Source organism: Martes martes (genome assembly GCF_963455335.1).
Source record: "Martes martes genome assembly, chromosome: 7".
Classification (NCBI taxonomy): Eukaryota; Metazoa; Chordata; class Mammalia; order Carnivora; family Mustelidae; genus Martes; species Martes martes.
In genome coordinates, this window is record NC_137894.1 from 11289188 (window position 1) to 11306155 (window position 16968).

Below are 16968 nucleotides of genomic sequence, written 5' to 3' on the forward strand. Positions count from 1 at the left end.
CCAGGGTTGGGGTGGGGTGGAAGCCTTGCCGGGCTTCGCGATACATTTCAGTCCCGATTCTGTCCCATAAATTTTTTAGTTTCATAGACATTCCCGAATATGCCAGGTATATAGAAATGCCTCCAAAGAGCACTGAAAGGCCTCTGTGGCTTCGAATTGGCCAGAATGAGAGTACGTTCTGTGCCTTCTCTCCACGCCCATTCCCCTGCTGCGGACAGGTCCCTGTCTTTTGCTCAGACGGTAGTAAGGGACTTCCAGCCCCAACCTCCTCCTAAACCACTCTATACCGGGCCACTATTCCTTCCTTACTCCCCCTGCCCCCCCATCTTCTCTTCCTCCCTCCCTCCCTTCTGGAAGTACTTTGTACCTGCTGTGCACTAACCCTTGGGGAACAATGCAGTGGCAGCAAGCTGGTATTTCGTTTGGAAGGAAGCCGTGGATCAGGATGCTCTAAAAGGCCATCTGACTTCCCACACTGGATTTTTCTGCCCAATCTCTTAGCCTCCAGGAATACAAGGCCTTGTTTCCCTCTCTGCTCTCATCTCCTACATCTTCCTCCTTCCTCGGAGGACAGCTGTGCACTCCGGCTTAGTTTTATTTCTCAGGGCTCCTTCTGCGGACCACATGCATAGAAATGATCTGGGATGATAGCTCAAAATGCATATTCCCGGTTCCTCCCCAGATCTACAGAGCTGGCTTTTGTCGTCGTCATTGTCGTTAGGACCGAGAGGCAGGCTTTAATTTTTAATCAAGTTCTGCAGTGACTTTGCTGCATGCTAAGACCAGCGTTCTCCCAGTGTTTGCTGCATTCAGGCCTTTGCTGCCTGCCTCCTTCTGCCTGGATGTACCCTCACTCCTCTAGATCTGCCTGAGGACTCCCATCTGTCAAGGTTCGACTCCATGCCACAACCTCTGTCACTTTTCCTGACCCTCTCTCCCAGTGTCCTGCCCCCCTCCCTCCAATGCATGGAACTGTAGAGATGATGGCTGGCAGAGTGCCCCAAACACTCTTGGGGCTTCAGCTGGTGCAGAGCTGGGTTCACCGGAACAGGAATCCCTGCAGGCTGGCTCCTCCCGGCACCCCAGCCCTTAGGTGGGGACCGGCCCTCTGCTAGCTCCCTCGAGTTCACAGCTCAGCAAGGTGAGCACTGCAGTGGTTAAGAGGAGAGGTTCAAATCCTGGCTCCTCCCCTCTGGGGTGCTAGGCATGGAGCCTCTCTGAACCTGTATCCCCAAGTGTAAATGGGGGACAATCCACTGGACTTATAGGGTTGTCTTGAGGAATCAGGAATAAATGCACAGGATGTGTTCTCCAGACGGATGCCTTCAGACTTGAAAGTGCCCATGAGCCCCCCAGGTGTCTTGTGAAAATGCAGGCTCTGATTCAGCAAGTCTGAGGCACCGCCTGTCCTTCTGCATCTCTGGCAGCTTCCCAGGAGACGCCATGCTGTCGCCGCGGGGACCTCACTTTGCGTAGCACTGCCTCCAAAGGTTAGTTATTAATGATGGTATTGATATGAGAGGCAGTGGGCATGTGAAAAAAGACAGTGAAGCTTTTCCTTATAATACAAAGAACCCCAGTTTGGAAAGGGAAAACCCAAAGGTCTGCTACCAGCCAGCAGGACCCCCAGAGTGGCCCCCATTTCCTGCCAGTAAGCCACCCCCGGACATATTATTGTTGTGTCCTCCCTGCTGCCCTGGGAGAGGAACGCTCTCTGCTGAGGACTGAGGACCAAGGACTGAGGTGCAGGGTGCGGGATGCGGGACGCGGAGCCCAGCTTTGCTAGCCCTCTGCAGGTTCACGCATGCGCAGAATTTTGTAATGGCCCACATTTAAGTACAATCGGAGATATAGTTAACAGGTCTTTGCAGCCGTTACACCTTCATTTCCCTACGGCCCCTCTGCGTCCTACTGCAATCTTGCTTCTGTCCCCACCACACCATGGAAACGGTTCCTACTGAAAGCATGAATGATCTGTCGTGTAAGCACTGGGTATTTTGCAGGTCTCTCTCTTGACGGCTGCATAGTGTTGCACAATGACGATCACTCCCTCTTTCTTGAATCACTCTCTTCATTTGACTCTTGTGAAGTAACACTTCCCCGATTTTGCGGGATTGCTGGATTGCCGGATTGCCCTCTTCTAATTGGCATTAAATGTTGGGAGTTCCTCAAGTACTGGATCCTAGGTGTTCTCATCCCCTCTGTCTCTCTTAAACCTCAGGGGTCTCCTTCACCCTAGTGGTGTCTGATATCATTTTTATGAGGATGGCCCAGTCACTCCTATTTCAACTCAGACCCCTCTCTGGAAATCCTGACCAATGCCAACCGCCTCTTGGACGTCTTGCCTCGATGGAATTCAGAATGTCCGCAGCCATAAACTGTGATCTTTCTGCCTCATCCTGTCCTTTTCCCAAATCAGTGACTCACCTCATTCTGTAGGAAGGCGCCTAACATGTCATCCTCAACACTTCCTTTCCTCTCCCTGCCCACCTTATGTATGCTCAGGTCTCGTTGATTTTACCTCTTGAGTTTCTCTCAAATCTGTCCACTTCTCTCATCTCCATCACCACAGCCTCACTAGGGCTGTGACTGTTATTTTGATTTTGAGGATCACCTGGTTTTCTCCTCTCCTGAAAGAAATTGGCCAAGTAAATATCCCTCAAACTCGAAGACAAGCCATGAGTATTTCATCTTTTTTCTGTAAGGATAGTTTTATTCAAAATGGCAGGACTCCATTCTCGTGGGATGGCTTGGACCAATTCATCCATACTTGGTTTTCTTTTATGGGATGAGATTGGGGCTCTCCTCGTACTACCAGACCTGAGTGTAGGCATTGCTGTTTCACGTGGATGACCAGACTGCTAAGGGTTAGGAGCGAGAAATGACCAGTGTCAGTGATCCAATCACTTTTGCTTTCCACATTTTCATAGCAAATTCATTTGCTCTGTATACCAAATTGGACTCATGTTTTCTTTGTTCATCCCTTTACTCATTTGGGAAGATCTGTTTGGGGGAATAATTCTTGCTTTGTTGAGAAGATAATCCACAATGATAAATATTCCCCCTTCATGCTGGTGCTGGGGAGTGCATGAGGAGTGCATGAGGAGTGCATGAGGGTGAGAATTACGAATGGAGAATAGCAGAGCTCACCCTCGTCCTTGGCTTTGCCCCCTACCTGAGGGGCTTTGTCTGGAACAGTTGTCCTATCCCCCAACTCAGCTGTATGGGCTGAAAATCTGGGTTTTCCTTAGCATTTTGTTATAAATGCTTGATCTAGGGCACAATCTTTAGTTTGTAGTTTCCTTTAATTTAGCTGGAGGGAAGAGGTTAGTCTTTGTGGTCAGATTACTTGGTTTCAGATTCTCGTTATGCCTCTTACTAGCTGTGCATTCTTGGGCAAGTTCCTTACCCTTTCTTTGCTGTGGTTTCACGTATGAATCGGGGCTCATCATATTACCTCCCTGTCAGTGTGGCGGTGAGCATTCAACAAGACGGTGTATGTTGCAAAACTTCACAAGACCTTGTCCTTGGTGACTCTTCTGTTTTGACAACACTGTTTCCATTTTTCTCCTGCTTCTTCCTTCTCATTGTCCCTTCTCGGCTTTCTGCCTCTTTCTGCCCCTTGGGCTTTCCTGAAGCTTCTTCTAGCCTTAATCTGTATTTTCTGCCCTAGTCCCCATGTCTATGTGGGGGTGATGTAAATTAATCTTGTGGTGTCCACTCCCTTATCCTTCATTATGACCCAACAATCTGGGCCTCTGGCCCAGCCCCTTCATCACAAAGCTCAGACCACATTGGCAAAGGCCTGCTGGGCATTTCCACATGGATGTCCATGAGCACCTCCAAGGGTGAACTCATCTTTCCAACCCGCCCTTTCTCTTCAACAGCACGAACTCAGTCTTCTCTCCTCCTTTGGTGTCTAGTTTCTACTTCCTCCGTACCCTGGGCATCTCCTTTGAACACACATCAGTCCCTCAATGTTTCCCTTAAATAATAATCTTAATACACGACATCTAATACCTTTTTTAAAGAAAGTAAACGAGATGATAAAACTCTTTTTCTTAAGACATGACAATACCTTTTGAAGGAAAAACCATTTCCTTCTTTTCGCTGAATGGGTGAGTTTTCCACACTGACCACGTCGCAGCTTTCCAATACCAACTGGGTATCCTGCAATTCAATTCTGTTCTGACACTCTCTACCTGGGGTTTTTGCAGACCTTGCAGATTAAGATCTCAGTCCCACAGGACTGTCCCCCACTTCAGATGCCAATGCACCTGTGCATCTCCAGGTCATTCACAGCTTCTGTCCAGCTTGGCTCCAGCCACTTGGAGGTTCCTATAACCTCCTTCAAGGGTTTGGTAATTTGCTAGAATGGCTCACAGAACTCAGGAAAACAGTTGACTTGTTAGATTACTGGTTTATTATAAAAGGATACAACTCAGGAACGGCTAGATGGGAGATATACATAGGGCAGGGTATGGGTGAAGGGGTGTGGAGCTTCCGTGCCCGGCCTGTCTGCAGGGTACCACCCTCCCAGCGCCTGTGTGTGTTTAGCAACTGGGAAGTTCTCTAAAGCCCTTCAGTTAGGATTTTTCTTAATGGAGGCTTCATTATGTAGCATGATTGATTAAGTCATTGGCCATTAGTGATTAACTCAGCCTTCAGCCCTTCCTCCTAGGAGGCCAAGGGGTGAGGCTGGAAGTTCTACCGCTAATCACAATGTTGGTTTCCCTGGCAACCAGCCCCCTTCCTTCAGGAGTCCTCTCATTAGCATACACTCAGGTGTGGTTGAAAGGGGTTTATGAATAACAAAACACATTCCTCTTACCCCATCACTCAGAAATTCCAAGGGTTTTAAGAATTCTGTCCAGGAACTGGGGATGAAAATCAAATATATATTCTTTTATTTTTTTAAGAAGATTTTATTTATTTATTTGACACGGAGAGAGAAAGAGAGAGCACAGGCAGGGCGAGTGGCAGGCAGATGGAGAGGAAGGAGCAGGATCCCTGCTGAGTAAGGAGCCTAATGCAGGGCTGATCCCAGGACCCTGGGTCATGACCTAAGCTGAAAGCAGATGCTTAACTGACTGAGTCACCCAGATGCCCCTCAAATAAATATTTCATAATATATCAGAATAGCACACCTTTTTTTTTTTTTTTGCATATGAGTGAAATAAAAACGCTTCACTGTGACCTCTGCATGGTTTTACTGCATTGTCCTCCACTGGCTGAGCACTGACAGGTTCTATTGTTGAGCTATCCCAAGTGAAATAAGCAAGTGGAGAAATGATTCTTTTCTCTAAAGAACAATGCCTTTCTGCCAAAATTAGAGAGCTTCCAAAGAGTTCACAAGTGAATGCAGACGAGAAATCACTGGCAGTCAGAAATCAAGGTTACCTTTGAAAATGGAGAGAGGCAGAGATAAATAGAACCATGGATAATGTCAACATATCTCATCCCATAACTGAGGTTTACACATCCAAGGAGTGAAGGGGCTTCACCAAGTTTCAGCGAATGCTCCAATCCCTAACTTGAGAATGAGAAGAGTCTGAATTTCATCGTGGCTTTTCCTCCAACAAAGAACCTCAGTTTATACCTTTGTGATGAAGGGAATTGGGCTAAATCCTGGTGCTCCTAGGGAACATTTTGGAAATTGTGGGGATATTTCTGATTGTCACAGTGATGAGGAATGGTTCTCCTGGCAGATAGCGGGGTGGAGACCAGGGAGTGATGGCATCCTATACAGTGCACAAGGCATCCTAAACTGTGTGTCCCGGCACCCTTTCTCATGTCGGTAAAACACTTGTTTGTAATCACCTGGGTCTCAAACCCAACTCTGTGTATATTTACATGTAAACTCATACATTGTTGCATGGTTTTAACATACACTGAATTTTCTAGAAAGGCCAGTAACATGTAGCCGGAAGAAGTATACACTTTGTCTTGTTTGTAGCTTTACCAAGAGTTGTTTACCATTTTGAAAAAATCATGTCACTGATGACTCTGCCTTTCTTAATGCCTTGTACCCGTAGGCATTGAATTCTTGGTGATTCTATGTCTGTTGTTAAGGTACTTATTTAGCTCTTCCTTCAAAATGTCAACTAGAAAGAATGAATGTGGACAATACATCTAAACTAGATATAAACATCTGATTTATTCGTTACGTCTTTTAAGTATATTTTTTTCACAAGCCTTTGCATATTGAAATTCATCTTATTTTATTAGAAATTACTTGATTTTTCATATATTATTTCTATTATGGGGCATTATATTTATTTTTAAAATTATGGGCTTAGGTAGGTTATACGTCTGTAATTACATCTAAGAATAGCAAGGGGGATATTTGCAAAATATTAGCTATAAAAATGGAATGTTGGGTCCAACAGAAGTAGGAACTTTGGACTGGATAATTTTTCAGTCTGAATATTTTAGGAAAATGAATGACCATCAAGTAAAACAAAAAGGTCACTCTGAGCTCCTAACGAGAGGGATGAACAGTACACAAGCGGGAGATTGCACATGCCCTTCATGGGGGCAACTGCTTTCCACCCCCACCCCCCCAATTCAAACAAATACCAATTATACAACCTTCCGTCTGTCTTTGTCTCCAGTGGGACTTGAGTCCACCCTCAGAATCTTGCCTGGCAACTGTTGCTAGGAAGATGCTGCCTCTCCAGCTGACCTTCCAAAGACTTGAGATCGCAGCCGGTTGTTTCCTAGCTGCTGATGAGATCCGATTTGCTCAGAGAGAGTGATGGAGAAACACAGAAATGCACAAATAGCAACAACACGCAGAGGATGCCGGGGACCATAGGTGAGATGGGGCTATCAGGAGATGTTCGGCTACTGCCTGCCATTCCTGGGGGCTCGGGAGTGAAAAAGGATCGTTACAAAATCTATCCAGTGGACTTTCTTGTTATTACAGTGATAGGTGCACTACAGGGCAATCTGCTAATTTGGCCCCTTTCATTAGGTCTGTCGGGGGTCCCTGGCTTACAGGAAGGCATTGTCCACATTTCACTCCTTACGCGTTGGCTGCTCTATTCTTGTGATACTGCTGAATAGTGATAATGATTAGGATAATGATCATGATAGCCACTGTTCACTGATACTTGCCTGGTTCCTGGCCTTGTCCTAAGTGCTTTTCATGAATTCCCCTCACTGAATCCTTCCACAGCCCTTGGAGGGACATATCACAAACTTACCTACTTTGCGCCCTTACGCTTCATTCACCAGTTTGAGCATTTGGTCTAATACATGTAGACGGCAGTGCACGCAGCAAGTTTCACTCACTCACTCATTCATTCATTCATCTACCACCCTGTGTGACTTAAGCCTACGCCTGCTGCCAAGCCGACTGGAAACTTGACTGAGACCCACAACCTTCCCCAGGGAGCTGCAGGGCTGGTTCTGGGCAGAACTGAGCTTAGACTGGTCATGCATTGCTGGAAGTACACAGCCTCTTTGAGGCTGTTGGCTCTGGGCGGGGGGACCCTGGGCGGGGTGACCCTGGGGCCAGGACCACGTATCCAGTACATGCGCTCTACAGGCTTTGCTAGGATGTTTGGCTACATGTGTGGTTGTGTAACATGAGTTTAACGTTTATCTTCTACCTTCAAGCAGGGCTCCTGCCCCAGGATGCGGACCTTAGGATGAAGGAGCCAAACAGAAGTCACACTGACAAAAGTCAGCAGCCAACTTTGGCTGGGTGCTGCTTGGGGCTGCACACTGAGCAGAATGATGCAAACTCGGAGCATAGGCTTTGAGCTTGGGGCTTATGCAGAAGACCGCGGTACAAGAGGGTGGGGACCTCGGCAGGTCGTCTCTCTTGAGGTGTTCTTACCTCTTTACACTCTGTTTGGGCTCAGCTTGGCATCCGACCCCGGCTGCTGATTCTGCCAAGAGCCTTTGGCTTCTTCTCTTCGCTTCTGTTTAAGAGGATTTGGGTTTAACGGAAGAGAAATAGAAAGATTGGGAGCGTGTGGCAGAATCCCTGCCTACAGACACAGGGAGTTGCTGAAACAGACTGTGCAAAGGGCAGAGTCAGGAGCTTGCAGATGCCTTTCTAGGAAGGTAGTGTGCCCTCAGCTCCTGCACTGGACCCAGGGAGACTTGCTGTTTGACTGAGCAGGACTGAGCTGCTCAACCACATGGTCTAGGCTCTAGTATTTGTATTTTTCTTTTTTTCTTCTGGTATGGTTACTCAACACTTAAGAAAACTTATTTTAAAATTTATATACAATAAAATTCATTTTTTTGGAGCACAGTTTTGACCAGTACCACAATCAAGATAAAGAACAGTTCTGTCACCACCCCGCCCCTCCCATCGACCAAAATATCCCTCGTGCTGCCTTTTGTAGTTGATCTACTCCTCACTATCCCCAGCACCTGGAAGCCACCTGTTCTCTGCCCCATGGTTTTGCCTTTTCCATAATGTCATGTAAGTGGAATCCTAAAATAAGTAACATTTTGGGTGTGACTGCTTTCACTTAGAAAATACATTTGAAATTCATCCATGTTGCTGTTGTCAATAGTCCCCTCCTTTTTAATTACCAAATAGTATTACATTGTATGGATATACCACCGTTTGAGTATCTGTCCTCCAGGTAAAGAGCATTTGGGTTGTTTCCAGTTTTGGGGGATTACTGATCAAGCTGTCATAAACATTTAGGTGTAGGTTTTTATGTGAATATCGATTTTTTAAATATGTAAATATGAGCAAGACTGTGGGGTCATATGGTAAATACGATCAACTTTATAAGAAGCTCCCAAACTTTTCCAGAGTGACTGTCCCAGTTTGCATTCCCACCGACAATGTATGAGAATTCTGGTTACCCCTTTTCCTCCCCAGTACTTGGTATTGCCAGTTAAAAAAATTATTTAAGGGGAACCTGGCTGGCTCAGTTGGTAGAGCATAGGACTCCTGATCTCAGGGTTGTAGGTTCAAGCCCCACACTGGGTGTAGAGATGACTTAAAAATGAAATCTTCAACAAAGTTATTTAAGCTATTCTGATAGGTAGGGAAGGGTATCTTACCACGGGGTTTAATGTGCATTTCTGTAATGACCTATGACGTTGACTATGTCTTAGTGTCCTTATTTGCAATCCATATATTTTCTTTGGTGAAAGGTCTTTAAATCTTCTTCCCATTAAAATAAATTGGGTTGTTTTTTTCTTTATTATTAAGTGTCAAGAGTGTTAAAAAAGTAAATTCTGGATCAGAGTCAGATAGGTGATTTGCAAATATTCCCCTCTGCTCCTCCTCCCCCCCCCCCCCCCCGCCGGTCTGGCCCTGGAGAGTCATGTGTTGTTTCCTTGAGAATATTTGGTGAACAGCACGATGACCGCCCCAGGCTGCTCATACTATTTTAGCGTCCACTTCCCAATAGTTCCGGAAGTTTCTTCCACGTTCACGAGCATTCCTCCTTAGCAGGGGTCAGCAGACTGCAAGACACAAGCCACATCTAGCCTGCTGTCTGCTTTCCTTCAGCCTGTGAACTGAGAATGCTTTTTACACATGAACATTTGAAGTCAATTTGACAGTAAGAAAAACTGATTTTGAACCCCAATTAAGCAAAATGTTATTAGTCTGAAAAGAATTAGATTATTCTCACTAGTAGGCCTGTATTACAAAACAATCATACTCAGTCATTCTTGCATGTTGAATTTGTCAATGAAAGTTTGTGGGAATTTGTTTGCGCTCATTGTTAGAAGTACCACATAATATCCTTGATTTTGCCTCTTGGCCCCACAACGCCGAAAATATTTATCTCTGGCACTTGAAAGAAAATGTTTGCTGCATGCTATTATATTAGAATGGCTTCTCAGAGCAGCATAATATTCTATGTATGTACATACGGTAATATTCTTATCTCATAACATTCAACTGCATTGTTTCTAGATTTTTCCTCTTTCAGCGATGCAGGGATATAGATCCCTGAACATATGTCACAAAGATAAGCATTGATTATTTCCTTAGGTTATTTTCCTAGAAGCAGAACTGCTGAGTCAGAGGATGGTACATTTTGGGGGGTTTGATGCAATATTTCTTTTTCTTTTTTCTTTAAAGATTTCATTTATTTATTTCAGAGAGAGCAAGTGAGAGAGAGCATGAGTGGGGGGAGGAGGGACAGAAGGAGAAGCAGACTCCCTGCTGAGCAGGGAGCTCTACTCTGGGCTCCATCCTAGGACCCGGGGCTCAATCCCAGGACCCGGGGCTCATGATCAGAGTTGAAGGCAGGCGCTTAACTGACTGAGCCACCCAGACGCCCCTCAGTTTTTCTAAGTAATCTGCCAGAAAGAAGCCATTTCGCATTCCTACCTCCAGTGGATAACAGTATTTGTTTGTGTGTCTCTTTTCCAGAACCATTGGTTTAATTCTATAATATCAGTAGTGACTTGATTGGTGATAAATTGGTTACTTATTGTCATTTTAATCTGCCTTTTTTTTTTTTTAAGATTTTATTTATTTATTTGACAGACAGAGATCACATGTAGGCAGAGAGGCAGGCAGAGAGAGAGGAGGAAACAGGCTCCCCGCGGAGCAGAGAGCCTGATGCGGGGCTCAATCCCAGGACCCTGAGATCATGACCTGAGCCAAAGGCAGAGGCTTCACCCACTGAGCCACCCAGGCGCCCCTTAATCTGCCTTTTAAAAATTATTGATGAAGTAACATATCATCTTATATATTTTAGAGCTGTTTGTACCTCTTCTTTTGTAACTGGCTTCTTTTGGTGCTTTGTCTGTTTTTCTCTGGGATAATTTTAAATTCTTTATTCAGCACGGAGCAGTGCCCTTGACAAGTTGCTGAAAAGTCATTTGCAGACTTGAAATCCAGTCCAGATATTTTTCAGGGGAGCCATCCAGCTACATTCTCTGACTAAAGGCAAACTGAGTCACTTTCCTGTGTTATGTTCATCTGTGCTATATAATTTTAAAGGAGAGTGTCCCACCGAGTCAGTGGATGGAGGGATGTCTCCTTCCTGCTTAGCAAGAAGGCACAGGCTCCCTTTGCCTCATTGGCCAAACGTTGGGGTTGTAAACACAGCAGTAAGAACATGGAAGGATGAGGTGCAAAAGCCTTCTGGTTTGGGACTCGTGAGAATTTTTTGGCTTCTAACAGTGGTGGATGGTGGCAGACAGTGGTGGACGGTGGCAGGGAAGATTTTGGGAACGCCACCTGGCTATGAGAAGTTTAGGATTGTAGCCTATGCTTAGAGACACAGTCAAATCCATGTTTTCAGCAGGGGTGAGGTACAGATGGGGGATGGAAGCGAGTATCCCTGTCGCATGGTGGACGATCTTGTAGTTCTTTCAAGCATCAGTGATCATTTGTTGAAGAAGGAAACCGAGGGGCGCCTGGGTGGCTCAGTCGCTTAAGTGTCTTGCTCTTGATTTCGGCTCAGGTCACGATCCCAGGGTTGTGAGATCGAGTGTTGAGTGGAGCTCTGAGGGTGTGGAGCATTCTCTCTTCCCTGCTCTCCCTCTCTGAAAAAAAGAAGAAAGAAAGAAAGAGAGAGGGAAAGAAAGTAGGAGAGAAAGAGTGAGAAAAAGAAAGAAGCCAAGTGTTTGAGCTAGATGGGCTCCACAGTAAGCAGACCACCCTGTTCCTGGGGAACCAGAGTCACTGCAGAGAAGAGTCACTTGTAAAAGTTCCGACCCTTAGGCAATCCAATTCATTCACTCTCTCTCTATTTTTTAAAGATTTTATTTATTTATTTAACACAGAGAAAGAGGTAGAAAAAGCAAGGACAAGTGGGGGGAGAGGGGCAGAGAGAGAGGGAGAAGCAGGCTCCCCGCTGAGCAGAGAGCCCAATGCGGGGCTCAATCCCAGGACCCTGAGATCATGACCTGAGCCGAAGGCAGAGGCTTGACCAACTGAGGCACCCAGGCGCCCCCAGTTGATATGTTTGTTGTGTTTAAGGCCATGCATGTGAAGAAGACCTCTTCTGACATGTATCCTGATCACCACTGATTTCGGGAATTAAATTAAAAAAATTTCCAGACAAAACGCCCACCTTTCTTTTGAGTTGTCTCCCCTTCAATGCAGTTGTTACCTGCAACGTGCAGATTCTGATTTCTAAATAAGACCTCGACACCAGTGAGCAGGTTCACTCATTTTCCTCCAGTTTGGAGACACGGAGGTATGCGGAAAGGAAGCCCCGTCTTTGCTTTTAAGATGCTCGTTGTCAGAAACCATAAGAGACTTTTAATCTCACAAAACAAACTGAGGGTTGCTGGGGGGAGGGGGTAGGGAGACAATGGTGGGGTTATGGACATTGGGGAGGGTATGTGCTATGGTGAGTGCTGTGAAGTGTGTAAGCCTGGCAATTCACAGACCTGTAACCCTGGGGCTAATAATATATTTTATGTTAATTAAAAAAAAACAAAACAACAGATGCTGGTAGTCAGGTATAGGGAATGTAGCCGAAGTAAGGATCCCAGCACAGGGTGAAAGGAGTTTAGAGATTTATGTTCAACTTGTTCTGGCACCGCTTAGAGGAAGTGGGAGAGGAGGATGATGGTAGGAGAAGGGCTTTCAAGAAAAGATAAAAAGATAAACAAACTGGTAAGGCAGGGGACAGGTGGAAAGTGTAGGTAGAGGGGAGAGTGGGTACGGGTTTTCAATGACTTAGCAACCAACCAACCCAGGTATTTCTCAGATTGTTATGATATTTGCCCTCCGTGTTGTGTCGCCAAAATCTTCTCTAAATGAGACTCTGTTGAAATTTTTTGCTGTAGCTCAGCCTCCTTGCTGCACCCTACCCCATACAAATTTCCTGGCTGGTAGGAATGGAATTTGTCAGAGAAGGGTAGAAAACAAAAACTCTCCATTCCCTGTTTTCCTGGAAAGTTCCCCAGGAATAGACTGCCAGGCCCAGGACAATACGCACATATGTGAGCTACCCTGCAAAACGTTTGCTGGCCCACTAATTTCAATGCACCAGAGGCTTCCATTAATAACACTCGATCACAGACCACAATTCATGGCAGTGTATGGGTCCTGCCCGACCCTCTCTCAGGGGGAGCTCATCACTGACCTCACAGCAACTTTGGCTTTTAGAAGGGGACTTGAAAATAGAATGAGATTGGCTCCCGAACATTGCACTGGGACAGCTGGGAGCCACAGCTCTGCCCTCAAGGATGAAACTTTGGTTGTTCTAGACAGCTGCTGAAATGCTTCAGAATAAAAAAGGCTCGTTTTGGGGCGCCTGGGTGGCTCAGTGGGTTAAAGCCTCTGCCTTCGGCTCAGGTCATGATCTCAGGGTCCTGGGATCGAGCCCCGAATCGGGGTCTCTGCTCGGCAGGGAGCCTGCTTCCCTCTCTATGTCTGCCTGCCTCTCTACCTACTTGTGATCTCTGTCTGTCAGATAAATAAATAAAATCTTTAAAAAAAAAAAAAAGGCTCGTTTTTGATGAGGTCTTCACTGGTTTACAGACCAAGCCCTTCATCCTCATGGAGGCAAGCTTCACATTTATCTTAAATTTGCCTCTGGTTCTGGACCTGCTGTTTCCTTTCTTTGCATCATACTTCCAGAAATCTCCAAGGATGACGTATTTTCTATAAAACTGGATGGGACAGAGTCTCTCTGTCTCTCAAGAACTTTCGGCTCACTTAAGGGTGAAATGAGCTCTGGGTCCATATCATCTTTTAAAGTGTGCCATTGAGTTCTTTTATACACACACATGCACACGCACGCTCACACACACACACACACACGCACACTTACTAGTTTCAGAGGTAGAGTTCAGTGATCATCAGTTGCATATAATACCCAGTGCTCATTCTGTCAAGTGCCCTCCTTAATACCTCTCACCCGGTTACCTCATTCCCCCACCCCCCCTTCCCCTTCAGCAGCCCTCAGTTTATTTCCTAGAATTCAGCTTCTCTTATGGTTTGCCTCCCTCTCAATTTTCATCTTATTTTATGTTTCTTTCCCTTCCCCTACATTTTGTTTCTTTTTTTTAAAAAAGATTTTATTTATTTATTTATTTACTTATTTATTTATCACAGAGAGAGAGAGAGAGAGAGAGACCACAAGCAGGCAGAGAGGCAGGCAGAGGCAGAGAGAGAAGCAGGCTCCCCACTGAGCAACGAGCCCGATGTGGGACTTGATCCCAGGACTCTAGGATCATGACCTGAGCTGAAGGCAGCGGCTTAACTGACTGAGCCACCCAAGCGTCCCTCTAAGTTTTGTTTCTTAAATTCCACATACGAGTGAAATCATATAGTATTTGTCTTTCTCTGACTTATTTATTTATTTATTTTTTATTTGACAGAGATCACAGTAGGCAGAGAGACAGGCGGAGAGAGAGAGAGGAGGAATCAGGCTCCCACTGAGCAGAGAGCCCGATGCAGGGCTCGATCCCAGAACCCTGGGATCATGACCCGAGCCGAAGGCAGAGGCTTTAACCCACTGAGCCACCCAGGCGCCCCTCTCTGACTTATTTTAAAAACTTAGTTAGCTTAGTACCCTCTAGTTCCATCCATGTGATTGCAAATGGCAAAATTTCATTCTTTTTACGGCTGAGTAACATTCAGGGGACAGGGGCAGAGCCAGGCGAGAGAACGCATGCGTCTTTGCATGGAGCCTGGTTTGGTGGTGTCCAGGGGGAGGCGACTCATGGGCAATTACTGAGGGAATGAGGCTGAGGGGACGGGAATGCTGAAAGGTGCTTCTGGAAGTCTCTGAGGGAGAAGTGCGTCTGAAAGGCAGGGACACTGTGGCTCACACAGCCGGGCTTCTTAATGTTCAAGAAGGATGTAGAAGGGAGAGAAGCCAACAGGCAGGTTCTAGGATGACCACCCCCAACCAGCATCCTCCTAAACACCTCTCCCTCCACCACCAGCATCCCCATCCCCCCGCCCACCGCCACAGCCAGCTCTGCCCCTGCCTCTGACACCATCACCGCCACCACCGTCAGCACCGGGGTTCCCCCTCCCCCGCCCCCCTCATGCCATCACCTCCTCTACCACCACCAGCCCAGCAACATGGGCACCTCCATTTCCCCAGTCCTTGTGACATGCTGAACTCCGGACTAACAGCTTTTCAGGGACTTAAGCCTCACAGCACTCTTCCACAGTGCGAATTATCAGTCCTGTTTTATAGTGGAGGGGGCTGAGGTTCAGAGAAGTTCAGGAATTTGTTCAAGGTCACACAGTAGAAAGCTGGAGAGCCAGGATTTCAACCCAGGGCTGCATGTTCTTCTGACAGGCAGGGCACGACTGCTCAGAAAGACCCACTGTGGGGTGTGAGGCCCCTTCTGGGGGCTTCTTTTATGTACTACAGAGCCACAGTATTTGGGTCTGGGAGGTTCCTGGTGGGCTGTGACCAGGCCCGACCATCTGTTCTTCCTTCCTTTTTTGGACTTTCTCTCACACATTCTAGGTCGTATGGCTCTTCAGGTCAGAACAAATAGAACGTGTTTTATGCCCCCTCTTTCCCCGAGCTCTGGATGTTACTGTTTGCACACAGTTCTGGAAGCAGATGGAGGCTGATAGAGATCCCAGATGATAACTCAGTGGGGAAAGCTCTGTGAAAACACCCACGTAGCATAAACACCTCTGAGGATATGAGAGAGGGAGGGAGGGAAGGAAATAGATATAGAGAGGGACAGAGATACAGAGATAAAGACAGACTGAGGGAAAGAGAGAGAAACAGAGACACAGACAGGAAAGAGACAGAGACACACATCTAGACACACACAGAGAGACAGGACAACCTCTGGGGACGTGAGCCAGTCAATTCCCAGTGGTTTCTGTCCCTCAAGATACAGAGATACGAAGCCCTTAGCCCAGTGCTTGGCACCCAGTGAGGGCTCAAAGTGTACCTATACTTTGCACGAACAAAGCCCTGACTCTGTGGGGTGGCCACTGCTCCCCGCTGGTCCTCAACCCCTCCCCCAGTTTCTGCCGCCTTCCTGGAGGCTCCCCGATGCGGGCAGCCACACTGCTGGGTGCCGTCTTGGTGCCTGGCCTTCTCTTGGGGTGACAGGGACCTGTGTCCCTTCGCAGGGTCCACAGCGATGTCAGAGTCAGGTGTGTCCACAAGGAGTTGAAGCGCATTGCCTGGGGCACAGCATGAACTCTGGGGACACCTGGGAGTGGGGTTGGAGGTTGAGGGTTGGGGTGACGGGGGAAGTTGGGCAGAAGCCACACCCTGAAATTTTTATTCCAAGCCACTTCCCCCTGCTGGTCAAGGGCGGTTCAGGGGCTGTGCAGAAATCACCCACGGTTCTGCTGAGATTGGAGCTTGGTCAGGGTTCTGAGCCCCGAAAAATTACCAGCACAGGAGGGTCCCCAGGGCCACGTTGCCCACCCGCCAGGAGTGCCACTCTCCTGGAGGGGCCTGGCAATCCGCTGAACTCCCCCCCTGCACCAGCGTCCCTGGGGCAGCGTCTCATTTAACCTCGTCATCAGCTGGGGGAGGGGGATGTTGCCACCAGTCCCACTGATTTTGCAGATGAGGATATTGAGGCTCAGAGAGGTTAAGCCACTTCCCTAAGTCGCACAGCCAGTAAGGAACTGAGCTGGGATTTGAACTGGAAGGACTTGAACTCCACAAGTGGGGCAGGAACCTCTCAGGGCAGTGTTGCAGGAGAGATGGCTAGTGATTTGCATTGGGTGGAGGGCATGGGGAAGGAGCGGTGGGGGAAGGCCAAGAGGGGGGAGGGTTAGAGGTGGGGAACAGCTACAGGACACCCCCCTCCCCACTGTTGACCTGAAAATGTGACAGTGCGGTTTGGTGACTGAAGGGAACTCCAGGGCCCAAGAGGCAGATGTGGAGTGACGCAGAGCCTACTGCTCCTGGGCAGCTCTCCAGGGCGCAGCTCCACACTGGGAGGGCACCCTGCGTGGGAGCACCAGTGCCTTCCCTTATGCTGGTGTGGTCCCTGTGGGATGGGGTGGGAGGGCAGCTGGCATTATGGGACCCTGCCACCTCACCCTGACCAGAGCCAAGCCAG